Genomic DNA, 26,859 nt, shown 5'->3' with positions numbered 1-26,859 from the left:
AGGAATGACAGCAGTGAAAATCAGGTGGATGGTGGAAAAGGTGTTTCCTAATGAAGGTGACGATGGTAGGACACAAGAGACTGTACCGTTTTTCATTGAGTCTATTTTGTTGCTTTCTACAGAGCCTATCAAAAATATACACCCCCCTTGGAAGTTTGCATGCTTTATTGTTTTACCACATTGAATCACTGTGGCTTTTTTTAACATAGATCAACAGAAAAAGACTCTTTTATGTCAAAGTGAAAACAGATCTCTACACAGTGATCTAGATTAATTACAATTATTTAACACAAAATAATTGGTTTCATAAGTATTCACCTTTCAAGTCAGTATTTAGTAAATGCATCTTTGGCAGCAATTACAGCCTTGATTGAGTCTGTGTGAATAGGTCTATGCATATCTGGACTCTGCAATTTTTCCCCGTTCTTCTTTATAAAACTGCTCAAGCTCTGTCACATTGCATGGGGATTGTGAGTGAACAGCCCCAGCCACAAATTTTCAATTGGATTGAGGTCTGGACTCTGACTTGACCAATGCAAGACATTAACTTTGTTGTTATTTAAGCTTTGTGTAGCTTTGGCAATATGCTTGGGGTCATTGTCTTGCTGGAAAACAAATCTTCTCCCAAGTCGCAGTTCTCTTGCAGGCTGCATCAGGTTTTCCTCCAGGATTTCCCTGTATTTTGCTGAATTCATTTTACTCTCTACCTTCACAAGCCTCCCAGGGCCTGCTGCAGTGAAGCATCTCCACAGCATGAGGTAGTCACCACCATGCTTCACAGTAGGAATGGTGTGTTTTTGATGATGTGCAGTGTTGGGCTTACGCCAAAGATAGCATTTGTTCTGATGGCCAAAAAGCTCAATTTTGATTTCATCAAACCATAGAACTTCCTTCCAGCTGACTTCAGAGTCTCCCACATGCTTTCTGGCAAACTCTAGCTAAGATTTCATACAAGTTTTTTTCCCCCAACAGTGGCTTTCTTTTTTCCATTCTCTCACAAATCTACAACTGGTGAAGCACCCAGGCAACAGTTGTTTTATGTGCAGTTTCTCCCATCTCAGCCACCGAAGCTTGTAACTCCTCTAGAGTTGTCATAGGTCTCTTGGTGGCCTCCCTCACTAGTTCCCCTCTTTGCACAGTCACTCAGTTTTTGAGGACGGCCTACTCTAGGCAGAGTTACAACTATGCCATATTCTTTCCATTTTTTGGTTATTGATTTAACTGTACTCCAAGGGATATTCAGTGACCTGAAAATTTTCTTGAATCCATCTCCTGACCTGTGCTTTTCAATAACCTTTTTGCAGAGTTGCTTGGAGTGTTCTTTTGTCTTCATGGTGTAGTTTTTGCCAGGATACTGACTCACCAGCAGTTGGTCCTTTCAGTTACAGATGCATTTTCACTACAATCAATTGAAACAGCGTGACTGCACACAGGTGATCTCCATCTGATTAATTATGTGACTTCTGAACCATCTGGCTGCACCTGTGATGATTCGATATGTCGTATTAAAGAGGGTCAATACTCATGCAATCAAGTATTTTGTGTTTTATGTTTGTAATTAATTCAGATCACTTTGTAGAGATCTGTTTTCACTTTGACACAGAAGAGTCTTTATCTGATAATCAGTGTCTAAAAAGTCTAATTAAATCCATTGTGATTTAATGTTGTGAAACAATAAAACATGAAAACTTCCAAAACTTCTTATGGGCACTGCATTTATTGTGAATGCCCACACGAAAATGAACGTACATAGTCCTGTGCACTTATAGCTCGGGTGCCTTTGTCCTTCGCACAGTACTATAGTAACGTTATATATGGCATTGTACTGCTGCCACAAAAATACAGATTTCATGACATATTTGAGAGATGATAAACCTGATTCTGATATGGGTCTCTATTGTGGACTGAGAGTGGGAGGGGACAGGGAGAGGGGAATCATGGTTGGGAAAAGGGGAAGGGAGAGGGGAGGGAGCGGGAAGTGCCAGAGAGACAGTCTATAATGATCAAGAAACTAATTGTTTGGAATCAAATGACCTTGCCTCATGTCTTAGGACTGAGTGTGTCTACACAGTCACACAACCACCCCCTCCTCTGCCCCTGGCACGTGTTCTTGGCCACCTGTCCTATACCCCTCCCATGGTGCTTCACCTTCGACATTCCCAACATCTATTGCTCCCACCAGATTTACAAACATAGCATTTCTGTTTTTGCACATTTTAAAAAATCTATTCAATATACGTCATTGATTTACTTGTTTATTTATTATTACTATTGTTCTCCCTGCTAGATTATGTATTGCATTGAACTGCTGCTGCTAAATTAACAAATTTCACGTCATATGCCGGTGATAATAAACCTGATTCTGACTCTGAAACTCACTCTCAGCTCCATATTAACAAATGAAGTACTGTATAAAAGTCTTGGGCACCCTGGCTATATATACCATATATATGTATATATTATATGCTTTGAGAGCTTTTCAGAGTACTGTACATACTTCGATCATGAATTTACTTTGATCTTTTGAACATAGATGTTAGGATCTGGAGTGAAAACAAACTGCTAGTGTAACTCAGTGGAAGGAAATGGATTGTCAACATTTCAGTCGCATCAAGCACATTCTTTCTCCCGAAACGTCGTCACTACCTCCTCCTATAGATGCTGTCTGGCCTGCTGAGTTCTGCCAGCATTTTGTGTTTTTACACATTCTTTCTTAGTTTTGTTTTATATTAATTTCTTTATTTAACTTAAAGATTTAGAGATTAAAGATTTTACTTATTTAGAGCAGGAACAGGCCCCCTGAGTCACACTACCCAGCAATCCATGTATTTAACACTAGCCTAATCACAGGACAATTTACATCCACCAATTGACCTACTCGCTGGGACGTCTTTGGAATGTGGGAGGAAACCGGAGCACACGTGGTCACCGAGAAAAAATACAATCTTCCGGTAGAGGACGCTGGAATTAAACTTTGAAATCCAAATGCCTGAGATGTAATGTGAAGCGCTATGCTACTATGGGACTTTAATGTTTTATTTGCCCATAATTTGTATTTCAGTTTTTGTGCACTGCACCTTGACGCACATTTCCTGTTCAATCCAGAGGAACGCGCACTACGTACTGGAGGAGCTCAGAAGGGCAGGCTGTGCAGGGGAACAAACAGATGACCATTCAGGCTGAGACCCTTCATCTGACTGGAAGGGAAGGGGGAAGAAGCCAGAATGAAAAGATGGCAGAGGAAGGAGAGAACAAACTGGCAGGTGAGAGGTGAGAACGTAGGTGCAGGATTCTCAGAGTTACAGGGAGGTAGACACGCCAAAGTTACAGGTGGCGAGTAGCTGGGTGACTGTCAGGGGAAATGGAAATAGGCAATTCGAGCAGAGCACCCTGTGGCCATTCCCCTCAAAAACAAGTATACCACTTTGGATACTTCTGTGGGGGATGACCTCCCAAGCCAATGCCATGGCGACCAGGTTACAGGCACTGAGCATGGGTCGGTGGTGCAGAAGGGGAAGAGAGAGAAGAAGGGACTGGTAGTGATAGGGGACTTGATACTCGGGAACAGACAGGAGATTCTGTGGACGTGAATGGGACACCCAGATGGCATGTTGCCTCCCAGGTGCCAGGGTTAGGGATGTCTCAGATCGCATCCGCAACATTTTGGAGAGGAAGGAGAAGCATCCAGTACCAATTGTTACCAATGACATAGGAAGGAAAAACAAAGAGGTCCTGAAAAGAGAATTTAGAGAGCTAGGTAGAAAGCTGAGAAGCAGGACTTCCAGGGTAGTAATTTCTGGATTGCTGTCTGTGCCACATGCCTGTGAGGGCAGAAACAGGAGCATCTGGCAGATAAATGCATGACTGAGAAGCTGCTGCAGGAAGCAGGGCTTCAGGTTCTTGGATCATTGGGATCTCCTCTGCGTGGAGGTATAACCTGTTCAAAAGTGACGGGTTGCGCCTGAACCTAAGGGGACAAATATTCTTGCGGGCAGGTTTGTTGGAGCTGCAGGGGGTGGGAACCGGAGTGAAGGGACTCAGGATAGGACGGGTGGTAAAAAGACAGCGTGCAGTCAGATTGTCAGGAAGGGCAGACAGGTGATGGGACTTAGTTGCAGCCAACAGGCTGAGTATCAAATCATTAGGAATTCAGAGTCAGAAAGGATAGCAGATAGCAACTCAGGGTGTTGTATCTAAATGCACGTAGTGTAAGAAATAAGGTGAATGATTCTGTTGCAATGTTACAGATTGCCAGGTATGATGTCAAATCAGTAGAAAGAAGTGACATAGGATCGGAAAATGTTGAATCCTTGTGGGTTGAATTTAGAAACTGCAAGGGTAAAAGGACGTTAATGGAGGTTATATACAGGCCTCCCAACAGTGGCTGGGAGGTGGATCACAGGTTACAACATGAAATAGAAAAGGTGAGTCAAAAGGGCAACGTTATGGAAGGTTTTAACATGCAGGTCGATTGGGAAAATTAGGTTCATAATGGATCTCAAGAGAGTGAGTTTGTTGAATGCCTAAGAGATAACTTTTTAGAGCAGTTAGTCGTTGAGTCTACTAGGGGACCAGCTATACTGGACTGGGTGTTATATAATTAACAGGAAGTGATTAAAGAGCTTAAGGTAAAAGGAAATGGTGACTCATTTGCCTGCATCTTTGGAAACAGCTCTATTTCCATCTTTAGTATCTTTATTTTTCCCTTTCAGGGTTCTTTGAAAGACCCTGACCTGGAGTTACACGCTGACTACAGTTCATTGTGAGAATGGGACCCGCTCTCGGGGTTTCATAACTGGCCATTGTTCGGCACGCCAAGGGCTCAGCCTAAGAGTTTGGCTCGGCTTTGAAGGCCGAGGATCTCGGGGCTCTGGAGGCAGGGAGTTCAAAGGTTGGTGTCACGGCAGGAGACGCGTGTGTCGTCGATGGAGTCGGAATATCTACGGCTGTATGACCAGAGGCTCAAGATCTTTGGGCACAGAGCTTGTAAGAAGTGAGACAACTGACTTTTAACATTGTAAACCAGCGCGTTGTTTGTTATGTCTGCCCGCTCGCTGTGAAACGGAGACATCTTTTTCTCTCTTATTAGGGATGCTGGGTGAAACACAAAGTCTTTGGGGTACAGCAAGTCTGTCTTTGCTATTGCTTTACTCAAGCTTGAGTGCTCGGTGGAGGTGCCCATGCTTTATTTTGCCGGTGGGGGGAGGGGGATTGTTGCTTGCTACCGCTTACGCGTGGGAGGGAGGGGAGCTGGGGGGAGGTTTGAGGTTCCAACATTTAACTCTTGTTCATTCTTTGAGGCACTCCTCCGTTTTCATGGCTAGTTGCAAAGAGAAGGCATTTCAGGATGTATATTGTTTACATTTCTCTGACATTAGATGTACCTTTGAACTTTTGAATCCTTTGAAAGGGCATACAACAAAGCAAAAATTAGTGAGAAGATAGAGGATTGGAAGTTTTTAAAACCTACAGTAAGCAACTAAAGAAGTCATTAGAAGGGAAAAGATGAAATATGAAAGCAAGCCAGCGAATAATATCAAAGTGGATAGAAAAAGTTTTTCAAGTATGTTAAAAATTTTAAAAAAATGAGAGTGGATATAGGACCACTAGAAAATGAGGCAGGAGAAATAATAATGAGGGACAAGGAGTTGGCAGATGAACTAAATGAGTATTTTGCATCAATCCTCACTGTGGAAGACACCAGCAGTGTGCCTGATGTTGTAGTGTGTGAAGGAAGAGAAGTGGGTGCAGTTAGTGTTACAGAAGAGAAGGTGCTCAAAAGCTGAAAGACCTAAAGGCACCTAGACCAGAGGAACTGCACCCTCCGGTTCTGGAAGAGGTAGCGTTAGAGATTGTGATGGCATTAGAAATGATCTTTCAAAAATGTTTGGGCTCTGGCAAGGTGCCAGAGGACTGGAAAATTGCAAATGTCACTCCACTCTTTAAGAAAGGAAGAAGGCAGCATAAAGGAAATTATAGACCAGTTATCCTGACCTCAGTGGTTGGGAAGATGTTAGTGTCAATTGTTAAGGATAAGGTGATGGAGTACTTAGGGACACAATACAAAGTCAGTAAGGTTTCCTTCAAGGAAAATCCTGCCTGATGAACCTTTTGGAATTCTTTGAGGAGATTACAAGTAGGAGAGACAAGGGGGATGCAGTGGATATGGTATATTTGGACTTTCAGAAGGCCTTTGACAAGGTGCCACACATAGGCTGTTTACCAAGTCAAGAGTCCATGGCATTACAGGAAAATTACTAACATGGTTAGAGCATTGGCTGATTGGTAGGAGGCATCGAGTGGGAATAAAAGGATCCTTTTCTGGTTGGCTGCCAGTGACCAGTGGTGTTCCATACTGGTCTGTATTGGGACCATTTCTTTTTATGCTGTATATAAATGATTTAGATGATGGAATAGATGGCTTTGTTGCCAAGATTGGTGGAGTGGCAGGTAGTGTTGAGGAAACAGGTAGGATGCAGAAGGACTTAGACAGATTAGGAGAATGGGCAAGAAAGTGGCAATGAAATACAGAGTTGGAAAATACATGGTCGTGCACTTTGGTAGTAGTAACAAATGTGTGGACTATTTCCTAAACAGGGAGAAAATCCAGGAATCTGAGATGCTAAGGGACTTGGGAGTCCTTGTGCAGGACACCCTAAGGTTTAACTTGCAGACTGAGTCACTGATGAGGAAAGCAAATGCCATGTTAGCATTCATTTCAAGAGGTCTAGAATACAAGAGCAAGGATGTAATGCTGAGGCTTTATAAGGCACTGGTGAGGCCTCACCTTGAGTATTGTGAACAGTTTTGGGCTGCTCATCTTAGAAAAGATGTGCTGGCATTGGAGAGGGTCCAAAGGAGGTTCACAAGGGTGATTCCAGGAATAAAAGATTTATCATGCAAGGAACATTTGATTGTCCTAGGTATGTACTTGCTGGAATTCTGCAGGATGAGGGGGGATCACATTGAAACCTTTCAAATGTTGAAAGGCCCAAACAGAGTCGATGTGGAAAGGTTGTTTCCCATGATGGGAGAGTCTAGGACAAAAGGGCACAGCCTCAGGATAGAGGGGTGCCCTTTCAAAACAGAGATGTGGAGAAATTTCTTTAGCCAATGGGTGGTGAATTTGTGGAATTTGCTGCTACATGCAGCTGTGGAAGCCGGGTCATTGGGTGTATTTAAGGCAAAGATTGATAGCTTCTTGATTGGACATGGCATCAAAGGTTATGGGGAAAAAGCCAGGAACTGGGGTTGAGGAGGAGATAGAAAAAAGGATCAGCCATGATTGAATGGCGGAGCAGACTCGATGGACCAGATGGCTTAATTCTGCTCCTATGCTTTATTGTCTTTTGGTCTCATGGTCTAAGTGAGAAGCTGTGAAATGATTGGTGGAGAAGGTAAGTGCCTGAAAAAGAAGGAATCTGATACAAGAGGACAGTGGATCATGAAAGAAAGGGAAGCAGGAGGGGCCTTTAGTGGAGTTGATAAGGTGAGGAGGAGAAGTGGTGAGAGGGAAGCCAGAATGGGGAATGGAGGTGGGGGGAGGGGCAGAAATTACCATGTGAAACCAGGTGAGGGCTTTAATCCATTTCATCCGATTGTTGCATTCATGTTACTGTAACAGTGAGTATTCAGTAATGTCATAAAAACAGCAGCTGACGATAATGTATAAATTTTAGTCCTTCCAAAGCTGTTATTTGCTCAATTTCCAATGATCAGGTATCTATCATTGTTATCTTGCGTTAACTCATAATAAACTGTGCTTCCTACAGCGTCTCTGGTAACTGTAGAGGCCGCCTTTCATTTTGCATGGCTGTGTATTTTATTTGTGTTTCTGAGCTACCCTGGTTTCTATGAATTCATAATTGAGAAATGCAACAAATATGATAGCTCAATATACCTGCCAAGGAAAATATGACTGGATAATGATTGATATTGCAAAGAATCTGGCTTTGCATTGTGTGCATCTCCAGTTTGCTCTGACACATGGGATTATAATGAATAGGGATGTTTAATCTGCAATGGAGGTTGAACATTTCATTGTGTCATCCATTCTCTGCCCCTATCATTGAGAAAGCACATGGAAGTTTCTCATGAATTGAAAAGATATAAAAGAAATTGCATATATCTTTGAAAAAGAACAGAAAAAAATCCATGGCTGTTGGCAAAGTGGGCTAGATGGACAACACTCTCACAGGGCTTAACAGTCACCTTCCAGGATGAAAAGAGGGTGGAGCCTTTACATGAAGGTACAGTAGTCGAAATCATTCTCAAAATGCAAACTTCTGTATGTGCGTCAACCCATCAATTATAAAGAAACTATCCTTATTCTCAGTAGCAACTTTATTACATACCTCCTGCACCTAATAAACTAGCCACTCAGTGTATGATTCTATTCCTCTGCTGCTGTGCCAAGGTTCAATGTGTTGTGTGTTCATGATTGTTTATCCTGCACACCTCTCTTGAGTTGCCTGCCTATTTACTGCCAGCAAAAATATGCAACTAAATAATTCATTAATAACACATTTTCTTCTAAAATTTATCATAAGTGATCACTGGAAACAATGGAGGGGTGAGCAAAGGTGAGCCTCAGTTGAGGGTTGAACAGTGCAGGGGTGAGGCAAAATTGAAGCAAGATCGAAGCAAAGTCAAGGTGAGCAGAGCGAAGCAGAGGTGGATTTGACACCCGTCCATCTGAACTGAGAGCAAAGTTTGATCTGTCTGAGTGTCAGGCCTATTTGGAAAGGACGGGTACAGGCGAAATGTGGCAGCAGGGTCCAGGCCCAGAGCATATCGATGTAACAAGGCCCGAGTCATAGTGCGAGGAATGGCCTGATGTTGATGATTTAAAGGCTGGGCTAGATGGATTGAAAAGGGAGGGTGTCGGGACAGGAGGCAAGGGCCGGGCCCTTCTTGCTGCTCTGTGACATTTACTTGGCTCTGCGCTGAACTGAGCCTAAGGCTGAGACCTGTTCTGGGCTTTGGGTCTATGGATTCACTTACAGACCGTAAGACCATTAGGAGCAGAATTAGACCATTTGGCTCATTGAGTCTGCTCCACCATTTCATCATTTCTGATACAATTTTCCTCTCAGCCCCAATCTCCTTCCTTCTCCCCATATCCCTCCATGCCCTGACCAATCAATAATCTATTAGGTTCTACCTTACGTATAATTAAAGATAGCCTCCACAGCTGCCTGTGACAAGGAATTCGACAGGTTCACTACACTCCAGCTAATGAAATTCCTTCTCATCTTCGTAACAAAAGGACGCTCCTCTATTCTGAGGTTATGTCGCCTGGTTTTAGAATCTCTCACCATAGGAAAAATCCTCTCCACCTCTACTCTACCAAGGCCTTTCACCATTCAATAGGGTTCAGTGAGGTCACCCCTCTTTCTTCTGAATTCCAATGATTGTATGCCCAGAGCCAATCAAACGCTTTTAATATGACAAGCCATTCAATCCTCGAATCATTTTCATGAACCTCTTTTAAACCCTCTCCAGTTTCAACATATCTTGTCTAAGAAAAGTGTCCCAAAATTGCTCACAATACACCAAGTGATGCCTCACCAGTGCTTTATAAAGTCTCAACATTACATCCTTGCTTTTATATTCTAGTCCTTTCAAAGTGAATGCTAACATTGCATTTGCCTTCATCGCCACTGATTCAATTGGCAAATTAACCTTTAGGGAATACTGCACAAGGACTCCCAAGTCCCTTTGCACCTCAGATTTTTGTACTTTCTCTCCACTTAGAAAATAATTAACCCTTCTGGCAAGGATTCAAAGCTAAAAAAATTTCCATAATGTCCAATGGACATAATTTCAGAAAAAACTGTAACATGTTATTCAAGAAATTTCTAACTTGCAATTATCTAAAAAAATGAGTTTTAGGCAAATTATATTTATTAGATAGCTGTTCAAAGGACATAAAACTATTGTCTAAAAAAAATCACAAAAACATGTTATACCTTTTGTTTTCCATAATACAAAGGCGTGATCCATAAAAGAGGGCCAAAAAAAAGGTTAAATATAATAGGGTTTGAAAAGATAAACTTATTCAAGCCAAAGAATTTACGAAATTGAAACCATGAAAATACAGCCAGAAGTATCAGAAAAAATTAAGAAGGAATAGGAAAAAGAACCTCATTGTCTTATACCCACTGAGCAGTGGGAGAAAATTTTACAATTAGTCAATTCTTCTATTTGTGCTAAACATGCCTTAATACAACTTAAGGTTGTACATAGGGCTCATATGTCCAAGGATAAACTTGCTCGATTTTACTCTTATGTTATTCCAACCTGTGACAGATGTCATTCTGAAGTAGCTTCATTGACCCACATGTTTTGGTCTTGCCCCTGCTTGCAAAATTATTGGAAAGATATTTTCGGTATTATTTCAAAAGTTCTGAATATCAAATTGCAACCGCATCCTATTACTGCAATTTTTGGTTTACCAATGGTGGATAATAGTTGTTTATCCCCCTCAGCTCGGCAGATGTTTGCATTTGTTACGTTAATGGTTAGAAGATCTATCCTATTGAATTGGAAAGAAATTAATCCTCCAACAATATTTCAGTGGTTTTCTCAAACTATTTCTTATTTGAGTTTAGAAAAAATTAGAAGTGTTGTTTTTGAACCTTCAATTAAATTTGAAGGAACTTGAAGACCATTTATTCAACATTTTCATATGAGCTAAACTGACTTTTCCTAAACCTTACTTTTATTATCCTTAATTATTTGGATGAAGGTACAGAGTTATTGATGCTGCTGTGTATATTTGACATAATGCAATGGCCCATGTTGGTTAGGTTTTTTTTTGGAGGGATTTTCTTTTCTTATTTACTCCTTTTTTCGTAATTACTATGAGTTTGGGAGGTTATTACATATGGATTATCATGTATTTGTATTTATACTTTAACCTATTAATTATGTATTCTCAAATTCTCGGTATCAATGTTTCTCTTGTTTGTTTAAAATTAATAAAAAGATATAAAAAGAAAGAAAATAATTTACCCTTCCATTTCTTATACCAAAATGAATGACTGTACACTTCCCAACATTGTGTTCCATCTGCCATTTCTTTGTGCATTCTCCTAATTTATCTAAGTCCTTCTGTAATCTCTCTACTGCCTCAAAACTACCTGCCCCTTCATCTTTGTTCATATTGGTTGCAAACTTTGCAACAAAACCATCAGTTCCATCATCTAAATGGTCCCAATACAGACCGCTGTGGAACACTACAATTCGCTGGCAGCCAAACAGACATTGCCGCCTATATTCCCACTCTTTGCCTCCTGCCCATTTGCCACTGCTTCATGCTAGAATCTTTCCTGTAACTTGTTTTGAATGTTATTTGCTTACTTTTTATTGTTTGCATGATTTGTTTGCCTTTTTTTCTCTACTCGTTGTGTGTTAGTCTATGTTTTTTTAATGTGTTCTTTTGGGTTTCTTTGTATTGGGTGTGTCTGAAAAGAGGCAAATCTCAAGGTTGTATAATATATACATACTTTGATAATAAATGTAGTTTGAACTTTGAGCTTTGAACTAGTCTGGCCATTTTCCTCTGACCTCTCTCATTAACAAGACATTTATACCCACAAAATGGCCGCTCAATGGATGGTTTTCATTTCGTTTTCCACACCATTCTCTGTAAAATTTAGAGAATGTTGTGTGTGAACATCCCAGGAGACAAACAGTTTCTGAGATACTCAAACCATCCCATCTGGCACCAACAATCATTCTATGGTCACTTAGATCGCATTTCTTCCCCAATCTGATGTTTGGTCTGAACAATAGCTGAACCTCTTGACCATGTCGGCATTGAATTGCTGCCACATGATTGGCTGATTTGGTATTTGCATTAATGAGCAGGTGTACACTTGTACCTAATAAAGTGGCCTCTGAGTGTACATTCAGGTCACAGGCTTTCAGATAGCATCATCCTCAGGGAAATGTTGGTTTCAATGTCCTTGAACTATTGGTACAGGTTTTCAAGTTTCAAACTTGTATTCCTTAGATTTAATTTCCATTTTTGTTTGCTTCTTTCAGGGTGCCTTACTCTACAGAAAAATGAAAAATTATACAAAGGAAGCCGAGTTTATCAAACCTGTCACTGTTAGTTTAGGAATGAATGGATGAAATGTTGCATCAGATGAGTTTACAAAAGCATCATATTTGAATTTATTCACACTTTTAAATTGTTGACAAGGAAAAGTACCTTTGCCACAGAAATAGGAAATAACTTTAGACATGCTTGGTTATTGAAATTGTACTCTTGATATTAGTAATCAATGAGTTAATACATTCACATGGGTTTCCTAGACAATTTCAGTGAAAAAAACAAGTAGATAAAAGAAACAGGTTAGCAAAATAATTGAAAGATTGAAGTGAGAATAAAAGTGCTAACAGACAAAAGATGCTATGTATTTAATTAGATATATATAATAGTACAGTGTATATATTTCCCCTCCCTTCCCCTCCACTCTTCTTCTTTCCTCAGTCTGGCCTCTTATCTCCTCTCACCTGTTTATCACCTCCCCCAAGATCCCCTCCTCCTTCCCTTTCTCCTATGGTCCACTCTCCTCTCCAGACCATGACCGTTCTGACCCACCCGACTTCACCTGTCACTTTCAGCTCGCCTCCTTCTCCACCCACCATTCATCTATAACACACAGGTCCCAAAATTACCCTCAGTGCTTCAGCCCATTTCTACAGCCTGTTTTTCCTTTTACCCTCTTCATGTTAAAAGGCAAATAATTTTAATTGAAGTGCTGGGTAATAAATAGACTGTAGTTTTTGATGGATTATAGATTATGGTATTTGGGGGCTTGCTGGTTCTTGATGGGTAGCAGTGAAGAAGGCTTAAACACAAAGTACACTGCAGATGCTGGGGTCAAAGCAACATGTACAACAAGCTGGAGGAACTCAGCAGGTCGGGCAGCATCTGTGGAAATGAGCAGTCAACATTTCAGGCCTGACGAAGGGTCTCAGCCTGAAACGTTGACTGCTCGTTTCCAGTGAAGGAGGCTGTTGCTTCCTGCTGGAGCAAATCGGGGTAAGTGGGGGGGGGGGGGGTTGCTGCTTTGCTGTTGTTTGTGTGTGGGAGGCAAGATGGGAGGGACTTTGGGTTTCTAATGTTATTCTGACATTCATTCTTTAAGGTTTTATTCTGTTTCATAGATGTCTGTGAAGAGTAAATATTTCAGGTTGAATACTATATACATTCTCTGATGTTGAATTGAACCATTGATATAGATTGAAGCTATTTACAAAGAAAGATCACTGTCAAATCAAAACAGGAAACGCTGGAAACCATCAGGAGATCAGTTAGCATCTCTGAAGAGCAAAAAGCAGAATTAATGCTTCAGGTCCAGAATCCTTCATCAGAACTCTGCAGTTTTTGATTCAATCATATTATGACCACTTGTCCCTAACGAATTCTTTACCTTAAGCTTCCTAATCAAATCCAGCTCATTGTACAACACCCAAATTAAAATAGCCTTCCCCTCATGGACTGAACCATAAGCTGCTTGAAAAAGTCATCTTGTGGGCATTCTATAAATTCTCTCTCTTAGAATCCAGCACCAACCTACTTTTCCCAATCTACCTGCATATTGAAATCTCCCCGACTGCCATAACATTGCCCTTTTGGCATGCATTTTCTGCCTCCCATTGAAATTTGTAGCCGCATCCCAGCTACTAATTGGATGCCTTATTAACTTATATCAGGGTCTTTTTACCCTTGCAGTTTCTTAGTTGTGCCTGCAAGGTTTCTCCATCTTTGGATGCTGATGCACCATCAATAACTCACTCTGAGACATAAAGAGGAGATATCGGCTTTTATTGACTGGAAGAAGGAACAAGCAGTGAGTGACCACCATACTACATCCTGGAGACTGAGAGGCCGGGCTCAGACCTCCATCACCTTTATACCGGGGTCAGTGGGAGGAGCCACAGGAGCAGTCAGCAAGGGGCGTGTCCAGACAGGTATATGTAGTTCACCACAGATCCGATGCCACCTCTTTCCGAGGATTTTATTTTATTTTTAACCAACAGAGCTACCACACTCCTTCTTTCCACCTGCTTTCCTTTCAATACAATGAGTTGTACCAATTGTTATTACGTCGCATCTTGCACCCTGAACAGCACACCACAGCAAATTCCAAATATACTGTATGTAAATGTATCAGATCCTTGATCTAGTCGGAATTAAATAAAGCAGAATAGAATGAATAAAAACAGTAAACATCTCTTTTTCGCCATTCTGATTGGTTGCATCACTGTCTGTTATGGGGAGAGGATCAGAAAAGGTTACAGGAAGTTGTGAGTTCAGTCAGCTCCATCATCGGCACAAGCCTGCTCAGCATCAAGCATGTCTTCAAAGAGCGATGTCACAAAAAGGCTGCGGCCATCATGAGGGAACTCCATCATTAGGACAAGCCCTTTCTTGTTGCTACATCAAGGAGCAGGTACAAGAGCCCAATGATTCAGGAACAGCATCTTCTCCTCTGCCATCAGATTTCTGAACAGACAACGAACTCGTGAACACTACCTCACTACATATGTTTCTCTTTTGCTCTGCTTTTTATTTCAACTTTTTAAAGGTATATATATTTCTTACTATAATTTACAGTTATTATTATTATGTATTGCGATGTCCTGCTGCCGCAAAACAAAATTTCATACCGGTGATATTAAACCCGATTCTGATTTTTATTTTGAAGCTTGATCAGTTGATGAAATGAGATCAGTTGAAAGAATCATAGAACACCAAACAGTACAGCACAGGAACAGCCCTTTGGCCCACAATGCTGTACTAAAACCAATTCAGGTAGCAATCAAATCGTCAACTAAACTAATCCCTTATGCCTACACAATATTTATGTCCTTTAATTTTCCTTACATTCATGTGTCTATCTAAATATCTCCTAAAACTCCCTAATGTTACTGCCTCTACCATCACCCCATGCAGTAAATTCCAGGCACCGACCACTCTTTGTGTAAAAAACTTGCCCCTCAAATCTCCTTTGAAATTACTGCCTCTCACTTTAAATGCATGGCCTTTGGTATGAGACATTTCAACCCTGGGAAAAAGATACAGTACGTCTACTCTATCTATGCCTCCCATCAGCTCAACAGATCTCTATCAGATCTCCAGAGAGATCAGGAGGGATTATTTTTGATAGAAAAAAACACGTTGGCTGCTATTCCCCTGAGCTTGTACTCCCTCAGGACCAAGCTGAGCACTACTGCTTATCAAACCTCGCCTGCCACCAATGGAAAACAATCTGAGCAGCAGAATAAAATAAATGGCTGCTGAAGTGAGTGATCCAAGTGTCCATGGTCAAAATTCTGTCTTCAGATTCAGATTCAGTTTATTGTCATTTAGAAACCACAAATACAATGCAGTTAAAAAATGAGACAATATTCCCCAGAATGATATCACAAAAGCATATGACAAAACAGACTACACCAGAAAATCCACGTAATGTTTGGCAATCCCCAATCCAGAGTCCGGAGAGGCTGCTGCGTATTAATATTGTGCTACCGTCTAGTGCATTCCCCGAAAAGGAGCTCCAAATCCACCAGATAAAAACAAAACCAAAAACTAAAGCTACAAGACCTGCACAAAACCACATAGTTACAACATATAGTTACAACAGTGCAAACAAAAGCATAATTGATAAAAAACAGACTATGGGCACAGTAAAGATAGTCCAAGATGTTAAAGGACTGTAAGTTCAAAAGAAATCACCACAGTTTCCACAAGTCCCCAGGGTCCCGACAGACTCGCCATCCCACGCCGGCAGCAGAAGGGAGTAGCCCCGCTATGGACTTCCATGGCGCTGCCCGACTCAGCCTCGCAGACGCTGCACACGATGGAAGCTCCATCGAAACCAGCCTCACAGATGCAGCACACACCGAAAGTGACCTGAGTCCATCGAACCTCCAAGCCAACGACCATCCCCTCCGGCACAGCTTCTCCGAGCACCATTCTCTGCTGAGCGTATTAAGATGGCCCCGCCAACGACCATCGGCAATGCGACCCCGAGGACTGGGGGCCTGTTCTTCCCAGCAGAGTCCCGGACCTCACAGCAACAGCAGCAATGAAGAAAGTCTTCCTGGAATTTCCCGATGTTTCTCAGTGCTTCCACGTCCATTTTCAATCGATTATGATTGCGCACGGCATCCCACTTCACAAATAACAGATAATCAGTTCCGGAGTGGCTGCTGCAAGCTGCGTCGCACCGCCATCTTGGATCATCTTGCAGAAACTCTGGTAAAAACATGATTTTTTTTAAGCGTGTCGCACCAGACAGTCAGCCATTCTTGTCTGGTGCGTGGTGTCAGGATTGGTCTCCTTTCAGATTAACTGGCTCACGATATGAACGTTCCTGACTCGACCCTTTTTTTACGAGGTCGAGTGGCTAGCTCGATGCTCAACCTGGCACGGATGGGAAGCACGCTCAAGAGTGGCCCGACTTGGATTCGAACTCAGGAGCCTTCACCAGCCGGTCAGGTTCGTCCTGAGAAAGGGTCTTGCCAGAAACGTTCACTGTTTGCTCACTTCAATAGACGCTGCCTGAGTAGTACAGTACAGAAACAGGCCCATCAGCCCATCTAGTCCATGCTGAATCACTTAAACTATCTACTCCCATCAACTTACATCAGGAACATAGCCCTCCATATCCCTACCATCCATGAACCAAACTGATCTTCTCTTAAACATTGAAATCGAGCTTGCATCCACCACATATTCTGGTAGCTCTTTCCACACTCTTACACCACTCTGAGTGAAGAAGTCTCCCCATGTTCCTCTTAAACTTATTATCAATCACCCTTAACCCATGACCCCTAACTCCAATCCCACCTAACCTCAGTGGAAAAAGCCTGTTTGCATTTACCCTGTCTATATCCCTCTTTATTTTGTATACATCTATCTCAGCTCAACCTTCTACAGTCCAAGGAAAAAAGTCCTAACCTTTTCAATCTTTCATTATAATTTAAATCCTGCAGTCCCAGCAACATCCTTGTAATTTTTTTTTCTGTACTCTATCAACCTTATTTACATCTTACCTCTGGGTAATGGCCGAAACTGCACACAATACTCTAAATTAAGCCTCACCACCATCTCATACAACTTCAACACAACATCCTATCTCCTGTATTCAATATTAAGTCCAATGTGCCAAAAGCTTTCTTTACGACCCCGTCTACCTGTGATGCCTCTTTCAATGAATTATGGAAATGTATTCCCAAATACTTTTGTTTTACCGCACTCCTCATTGTCCTACTGTCGACCATGTAAGACCTACCTTGGTTAGTCCTGCCAAAGTGCAGCACCTCACACTTGTCTGCATTAAATTGCATCTACCATTTTCAGTGAATTTTTCCAGCCGGTCCAGATCCCTCTATAAGCTCTGATAGTCTTCCTCACTCTCCATTACACCGCTAATCTAGGTGTCATCTGCGAATTTGCTGATCTAGTTAACCACATTATCATCCAAATCAGTACAGGACCCTGAAGGCATACACTCAGCGATTCAGGAACAGCTTCTTCCCCTCTGCCATCCGAGTCGCAAATGGACATTGAATCCATAAACACTACCTCACTTTCATTTCTGTTTTTGCACTATTTTAATTTAACTGTTTAGTATACATATATATATACTTGCTGTAATTCATTTACTTATTTTCTTTCTATGTTATCATGTATTGCATTGTACTGCTTCCACTAAGACAGTAGTGCTGTTGTCCTTCCTGATAACAACAATGAGAGAAAGGCATGCGACATGCCCTGGGTGATGAGGGTTCTTAATGGTGGACTCCGCCTTTATGGAGCATCACTCCTTGAAGATGTCTTGGAGACTACAGAGGCTAGTAGTCAAGATAGAGCTGACTAATTTTACAATTTCAGTAGCTTCTTTTGATCCCGTGCAGTAGCTCCCCCACCCCACCATACCAGACAATGATGCAGCCTGTCAGAATGCTATTTGAACCATGTACATCAAAATATTGAAACATACTGTGAAAAACAATATTTGTATCAACAACCAACACAATCTGATGATGTGCTGAGAGCAGCTGCAAATATCACCATGCTTCTGGTGCCAACATGGCATGCCCACAGCTTACTAACTCTTTGTAATGTTGGTGGAAACAAGAGCACCCAAAGGAAACCCACAAGGTCATAGGGAGAATGTACAAACTCATTACAGACCACGGTGGGAATTGAACCTCAATCACTGGCACTGTAAAGCATTACACAACTGTGCTACAATTCCATGTTCCATTGTAACTCCTCCCTGGGAAATGCAACGCCTCAAACAATTAGGGATACACAGTAATATCGATATAAATCTTGAGAAAGCCCCAATACTAAACACCACAAGAATAGTCGGAAAGTTCCGAGCAATTGACAAATGTACATGCTTGGCTATGCCCGTACCTCAGGTTTTACGAGCTTGAGCTGAGAAAAAAATAAATAATAATAATAAATAAAAGATAAATATAGAGAACATGAAATGAGTCCTTGAAAGTGAATCCATATGTAGAGTCCTGGTTCACATCTTTACTGTTATGCTGTATGTAATTCACTTTGTGCAGCTCTGTAAGAGATGTTTGTTCTGCTGTCGTCCTGTTTGGGTAATTGTTGCAGTTAAGGGATGATGAGGATGTATGTCATCCAATTAGCAGGGTTTTTTTTCTTGGTGAGGGACAATAAGTTTGGTCTTGGGCTTTTGTTTGAGAGGAGATGAAGAGAGAAGACACTGGGGAGAAACGGTTGTGGCGTATGATCCGGTGGGAGACCCGATTGTTTGAGATGAATTGCGAGCGACGATCGGAAGGTTGAGTGCTTTCACGTTCACGAGGGCCCAGTGTGCGAGTGGCAGAGAAGTTCAAGATGAGCTTCAACTTGTGCACATCTGCATGAAGGTTGGTACAAGTGGTGTGTCTCAGGGATCTGTTCTGGGACCCCTGCTCTTTGTGATTCTTATGGGTGACCTAGATGAGGAAGTGGAGGGATGGGTTAGTAAGTTTGCTGATGACACAAAGGTTGGGGGTGTTGTGGATAATATGGAGGGCTGTCAGAGGTTACAGCGGGACATTGATAGAATGCAAAACGGGGCTGAGAAGTGACAGATAGAATTCAACCCAGATAAGTGTGAAGTGGTTCATTTTGGAAGGTGAAATATGATGGCAGAATATAGTATTAATGGTAAGACTCTTGGCAGCGTGGAGGATCAGAGGGATCTTGGGGTCCGAGTCCATAGGACACTCAAAGCTGCTGCACAGGTTGACTCTGTGGTTAAGAAGGCATACGGTGCATTGGCCTTCATCAATCAGGGGATTGAGTTTATGAGTCGAGAGGTAATGTTGCAGATATATAGGACCCTGGTCAGACCCCACTTAGAGTACTGTGCTTAGTTCTGGTGGCCTCACTATAGGAAGGATGTGGAAACCATAGAAAGGGTGCAGAGGAGATTTACAAGGATGTTGCCTGGATTGGGGAGGATGCCTTATCAGAATAGGTTGAGTGAACTCAGCCTTTTTTCCTTGGAGCGACGGAGGATGAGAGGTGACCTGATAGAGGTGTATAAGATGATGAGAGGCATTGATCATGTGGATAGTCAGAGGCTTTTTCCCAGGGCTGAAATGGCTAGCATGAGAGGGCACAGGTTTAAGGTGCTTGGAAGAAAGTACAGAGGAGATGTCAGGGGTAAGTTTTTTTACTCAAAGAGTGGTGAGTGCGTGGAATGGGCTGCCAGCAACAGTGGTAGAGGTAGATACGATAGGGTATTTTAAGAGACTCCTGGATAGGTACATGGAGCTTAGAAAAATAGAGGGCTATGGGTAACCCTAGGTAACTTCTAAGGTAAGGACATGTTCGGCACAGCATTGTGGGCCGAAGGGCCTGTATTGTGCTGTAGGTTTTCTATGTTTCTATGTAATTAGAATGGGCCCTTTTCATTTTGTTATTCTTATTACCCCTTTAGTTAAGATTCATAAATATACTTCCTTTAATTGTATGAAGTGTACTGCCTGTTATTTCATGGCATTAATTTGTAACAGGGTGGTGAATTACACAGCATCCACACAAAGAAGGGTTTTTGGGGGGGTGCTTGCGCCTCAATATCACATGTTTGGTGGGGCCAGGAGATGGTCTTCTCTAGACTTACGCAGCTGAGGAACCCAGTGTTTCACATCTGTTGTGGGAACAGTTCAGTATTGGGTTAAGTGAAATTTTTTCCTCTGGTTCAAGAACCTGACAGTTGAGGGGTAATAACTGTTCCTGAATAGTGTACTGGGCTGTCCTCACCACTCTCTGCAGAGTCCTCTGATTGAGGGAAGTACAGTTCCCATACCAGGCAGTGATGCTGCCAGTTCTTAGGATTTGAGGACCCATATCAAACTTCTTCAATTGTCTGAGATGAAAGAGGTGCTGTTGTGCCTTTTTCACCACACAGCCGGTATGTACAGACCATGTGAGGTCCTCAGTGATGTTTATGCTGAAGAACTTAAAGCTGTTTACCCTCTCAACCCCAGATCCATTGATGTCTATAGGGGTTAGTCCACCACCAGCTCCAAACATTCTCACAACATCTGCTTAAATAATACAGGTAATACAGAAACACCAACCTATCAAAATAAAGTTAACACATTTAAACAGAAAACAGCAGGAGAGCGCATTACACAGAAGGACTCCACTGAGAAAAACACAAGCGCCTCTCAACAATTAACAGCTCCCATTAAACAACAATTGACTAACTAAGGTCTTCTGAAAACCTCGGAGGTTAACGGTCTCAGGCCTGAAGAGCACATTACATACATTGTCCTCATGACTAAGTGGGGTTCCTCCAGATGCTATGGTTTCCTCTCACTCCCCGAAGACGTAAGGGTTAGGGTTAGTAAGTTATGGGCATGCTACATTATCAACACTTGCAGTCTGCCCCTGGTGCATCCTCAGTCTGCGCTGGTCACTGATGCAAATCACACATGTGACTGTTTGTTTCAATGTACATATAACAACTAAAGGTAGCCTGAATTCTGATTATGCAGCAGATTAGCTTACAAAGACAGACATGAGAGTAGTACAGTGGCATAGAGGTTCGCACAATTGCTTCACAATAGCAGTGATCATTGAGAGGGTTTGAAATCCCACCTACGTTCATTCTTGTCAGCATGGCTTTCCTCCGGGTGCTTCGGTTTCCTCCCACATTCCAAAGATGTACCAGTTACGGTTAGCAAGTTTTGGGTATGTTATGTTGGTGTCGGAGGCATGGTGACACTTGCAGACTGCAACTAGCACATCCCCAAACTGCGTTGGTTGTTGATACAAAAGATGCATTTCACTGTAGGTTTCAGTGTTTCTATGTATATGCGACAAATAAAGCTAATCTTTGCAAAAAGTAAAATGATTTCTAACTTTCTCTGCCATAATAAGCTCTTTGCAGTTTTTTTAGTGTGGACTGTTTTCTAAGAATGAGAATGAGTAGCCTGTTCACAAAATCTTCTCTAGTCTCTTTCTAGTTTATTTATTGATTGAGATACAGCGTGGAACAGGCCCTTCTGGCCCTTTGAGCTGTGGCGCCCAGCGATCCCCCGATTTAACCTCAGCTTAATCACAGGACGATTTACAATGACCAATTAACCTACCAACCCTTTAGACTTTGGAGGAAATCGGAGAATTAATTAATTAATTAATGATAATATTTGTTGAAATATAAACTAAAATGTGACTTAACTAAAGGTTCTTCAATGTGCAAAGAGCTATGTTCTTCAGTAATGTAAATCTAATCTATTAGCATAATTGCACATACCCTGCCACCCTCATGATATTAATTTGGTGAGGAAGACAGCAATTTTCCTTCCGAGGTAGAGGCCTTTAGTATGACTCACAATAGCAGGGTGGAGGGATCAGACTGATATAGGTATCACAGCAAGAAAGCTTATCGACACCTCTACTTCCTCAGGGGGCTACAGAAATCTGACGTGTCTCTCCCAACTCTCACCACTGTTTATCGATTCACCATAGAAAGCATCCTATCTGATACATCACTGCTTGGTATAGCGACTGTGCTGCAAGTGATCACGAGAAACTGCAGAGACTCAGTAACCAGCCTCCCCTCTATGGACTCTGTCTACACTTCTCACTGCCTCAGGAAAGGCAGTGAAAAATATCGAGTTTGACATGGAATTTGAAAGGCCGCGATGTTGCCTGGACAGAAGATGAGGTGTTGGTCAGATGGGGTGTGGGATGGACAATTGAAGTGGCAGGCAATAGGCATTAGACCATAAAACCATAAGACCTAGGAGCAGAATTAAGCCATTCAGCGAATTGAGTCTGCTCTGCCATTCTATCATGGCTGATATATTATCCTTCTCAACTCCATTCTTCCGCTTTCTTCCCATAACCTTTGATGTCCTTCTATGAATCTATCAATCTCGGCTCTAAATATACCCAATGATTTGGTCTGTATAGCCATCCATTGATTCCACTGGCTGAAGTAATTCCTCGTCATCTCTGTCATTGTATTCTGAAGCTGTGCTCTCTAATCCTAGACTCTCCCACTGTGTAACCAATGTGACTAATTAGCGGGAAAAGCGGGGGGAAATGGGAGTACCCGGAGGAAACCTACAAGTTCATGGGGAGAACGTACAAACTCCTTACAGACAGTGGCAGAATTGAACCTGGGCCACTGTGCTGTAATTCAGTTTCAGACTGAGCCCTGTTGACTAACTGTAATAGTGTTGTGCTGCATAATTTGCAGCAAGATATCCCTTTGCGATAAAGGGGTATAAGATGATGAGACGCTTTGATCGTGTGGATAGCCAGAGGATTTTTCCCCAGGCTGAAATGGATAATATGAGGGGGCCCAGTTTTAAGGTGCTTAGAAGTAGGTACCAAGGGGATGTCAGAGTTAAGATTTTCACACCTCTGGTTGGTCCATAGAATGCACTGCCAGCGAAGGTGGTAGAGGTGGATTCAATAGTGTCTTTTAAGAGACTCTTAGAGAGGTACATGGAGCTTAGAAACATAGAGGGCTATGCGGTAGGGAAATTCTAGGCAGTTTCTAGAGTAGGTTACATGGTTGGCACAACAATGTGGGCCGAAGGGCCTGTAATGTGCTGTAAATTTCTATGTTTAAACTAATATTCTCACAGATGGGAGACTGTAGGTCTGACACAGTGGTCAGCAGCACAGGAGCGCCACAGGGAACCGTACTCTCTCCGGTCCTGTTCACCCTGTACACATCTGACTTCCAATATAACTCGGAGTCCTGCCATGTGCAGAAGTTCGCTGATGACACGGCCATAGTGGGGTGTGTCAGGAATGGACAGGAGGAGGAGTATAGGAAACTGATACAGGACTTTGTGATATGGTGCAACTCAAACTACCTGCGTCTCAATGTCACCAAGACCAAGGAGATGGTGGTGGACTTTAGGAGATCTAGGCCTCATATGGAGCCAGTGATCATTAATGGAGAATGTGTGGAGCAGGTTAAGACCTACAAGTACCTGGGAGTACAGTTGGACGAGAAGCTAGACTGGACTGCCAACACAGATGCCTTGTGCAGGAAGGCACAGAGTCGACTGTACTTCCTTAGAAGGTTGGCGTCATTCAATGTCTGCAGTGAGATGCTGATGATGTTCTATAGGTCAGTTGTTGAGAGCACCCTCTTCTTTGTGGTGGCGTGTTGGGGAGGAAGCATTAAGAAGAAGGACGCCTCACGTCTTAATAAGCTGATAAGGAAGGCGGGCTCTGTCGTGGGCAAAGTACTGGAGAGTTTAACATCGGTAGCTGAGCGAAGGGCGCTGAGTAGGCTACGGTCAATTATGGAAAACCCTGAACATCCTCTACATAGCACCATCCAGAGACAGAGAAGCAGTTTCAGCGACAGGTTACTGTCGATGCAATGCTCCTCAGACAGGATGAAGAGGTCAATACTCCCCAATGCCATTAGGCTTTACAATTCAACTGCCAGGACTTAAGAACTTTTTTTTTTAAAGCTATTATTAATGCTTTTTGAGTTAGTGATTTAGATGCATATCATATTATTACTGAGTTAAGTATTGTATGTAATGAGTTTTTGCTACAACAAGTGTATGGGACATTGGAAAAAATGTTGAATTTCCCCATGGGGATGAATAAAGTATCTATCTATCTATCTATCTATCTATCTATCTAATGGCATAAAAAAGGTTGGGAACTCCTATTCTGAACTAAGTTTATTTCTTTTTTAATGATTTCTGTTTTGGTGAAGATGAAAAGAACAAGAGCACGTGGAGTTATTCACAAATATGTGAATCAACATATCACTGAGAAAATTACACTAAGAATGACATCACAACAAAGTTGAATGCTTATTTATTTTCTCAAATGATGAATGCTGGTTTAATCACCGAAGTTAATTTCAGGTAGATAAGACGGTAAGCTGATTAAATCCTGGGATCAAGAATTAGTCTGATGAAACTATCAGCATTAATTATATAAACAATGTAGTGCAAAGTGAGAGATAAAGAGGAAATAGTTTATTTTCTTTATTTTATTTAGAGATACAGGGCAGAACAGCCCTTTCCAACCCCAGCTGAATCACAGGACAATTTACAATGATCCATTACCCTGTTAACCCATACGTCTTTGAAAAGAGGTACTGAAGCACCCAGAGGAGACGCATGTGTTCACAGGGAAGTCATTGGGTATTTTTAAAGTAGAGGTTGATAGGCTCTTGATTACATTCTCTAGGGTTCACAAAAGATTCACTAGAATGATTCCGGGAATGAGAGGGTTAACATATGAGGAACGTTTGACCACTCTTGGACTATACTCCTTGGAGTTTAGAAGAATGAGGGGGGACCTCATAGAAACATTTCGAATGTTGAAAGGCATGGACAGAGTGGATGTGGCAAAGTTGTTTCCCATGGCGGGGGAGTCTAGTACAAGAGGGCATGAATTAAGGATTGAAGGGCGCCCATTCAGAACAGAGATGTGAAGAAATTTTTTTAGCCAGAAGATGGTGAATCTGTGGAATTTGTTGCCACGGGCGGCAGTGGAGGCCAAGTCATTGGGTGTACTTAAGGCAGAGATTGATAGGTGTCTGAGTAGTCAGGGCATCAAAGGTTATGGTGAGAAGGTGGGGGAGTGGAACTAAATGGGCAAATGGATCAGCTCATGATAAAATGGTGGAGCAGACTCGATGGGCTGAATGGCCAAATTCTGCTCCTTTGTCTTATGGTCTTATGATTAGTCGGGGCATGAGGGGACACGAGGAGAAGGCAGGAAACTGGGGGTGAGAGGGAAATAGATCAGCCATGATGAATTGACAGAGCGGACTCAATAGGCCAAATGGCCTAATGGTGTTCCTATATCTGATGGTCTTGCGGATATACAAGGTCCTTACAGGCACCAGCAGAAATGAAGTCCAAACTCGGACACTTCAATCTGTCACTACACTAACGTGGCAACCATGATAGATGTTAGAACACTTGGGATTAAAAATCCCCTAGTGTTCATGCTACTATCTAACATAAGATACAGATGGAATAAAGGGTAAGTTGTAGATAACGTGTCGGCCTCCAAAGCATCTGAGTGTAATTATGGACACAATACTGGAGATGCTGGTCTGAGAGAGAACACTAATCTCCACAATCCTTCTCACTTCCTACCACCAGGCAGGAGGTACCGCAGAATAAGAGCAAGGACCATTAAGTTGAGCAACAGCTTCTTCCCCCCAGGTAGTGCGACGTCTAAACACCCTGCAAACACCCGGTACACATTATTTATGACGATACCGCTGAGTATGTACTGGATTTTGCATTTTGGTCCCAGAGGAACATTGTTTTGTTCAGCTGTATAGGTGTACAGTTGAATGACAGTAAACTTGAATTTGAACATGAACTAATGTTGGATTACTTTTTCTTCTAGTGAATTTTGGATTTTACAGAGACACCATTTGTGGGATCCAAGTTTCTTAACTGCAGGTAATATAGGCTCTGGAAACTTTCAGGAAGTAAAGATCACTGCTGCTACAGTAAATCAGTAAATCTCTCGGCGGTCCGAGATCTTGTTCTTCAAATGGTAAGGAGCAAACTGACGACATCTTGGGCCATGACTCTTCATCAGAGTGTAGCCTGAAACATGACTATTTGCTCTTTTCCATAGAAGCTGCCTAGTTTGCTGAGTTTCTCCAGCATTTAATCTGTTTTCTTTTGGATTTCCAGCTTTGCAGAGTTTTTTCATGTTTGTTCTTCAAATCCTTTCTTTCTCAAATAATTTTAGGTCATTCATTCTCATCAACAATCACTTTCAAGGACTCTTCACCTCATGTTTTGATATTTCTTTCTTATTTATTTATTATTATTATTTTTTCCTGTATTTGCACAGTTTGTTTTCTTTTGCACATTATGGTTAACCATTCTGCAAAACTACATAATTTGCAATGGGTATAGATAGAGTAAGTGTATATGCAAGCTGACTTTTACCACTGAGCTTGGGTGAAACTACAACTAGAGGTCATGAGTTAAGGGTGAAAAGCAAAAAATTTAATGGGAACATGAGGGGAAACTTCTTCTCTCAGAGGGTCGTGAGAGTGTGAAATGAGCTGCCAGCACAAGCGGTGGATGTAGGATTAATTTCAAGAGAAATTTGGATTGGTATATGGATTGGAATGGTGTCTACGTCTGTAGCACATCTGTTGATGTGCTGTTATGTGGTGTTCTAAGACAGTGATTTGAAGCTGAAGTGTACACAACATGATACCTATTGAGGATATCTTCTGGTTTTAGGCCATCAATATTGTGCCAAGATGTTGTAAAATTGTGTTTCACTTAAATTAACTTCCTCTTCAAATGTGA

The 26,859-nt window shown here is 42.0% G+C and overlaps 1 protein-coding gene across 1 annotated transcript in view; it reads right to left on the bottom strand.

Annotated features, from left to right (window-relative positions):
* The window catches only part of LOC140733768 (PC3-like endoprotease variant B), a 2,072,848-nt gene that overhangs the window by 750,595 nt on the left and 1,295,394 nt on the right, over window positions 1-26,859 (bottom strand). The window lies entirely within an intron of this gene.

Source organism: Hemitrygon akajei, chromosome 9 (genome assembly GCF_048418815.1).
Source record: "Hemitrygon akajei chromosome 9, sHemAka1.3, whole genome shotgun sequence".
NCBI classification, from domain to species: domain Eukaryota; kingdom Metazoa; phylum Chordata; class Chondrichthyes; order Myliobatiformes; family Dasyatidae; genus Hemitrygon; species Hemitrygon akajei.
This window is presented reverse-complemented; position numbering and strand designations above follow the sequence as displayed.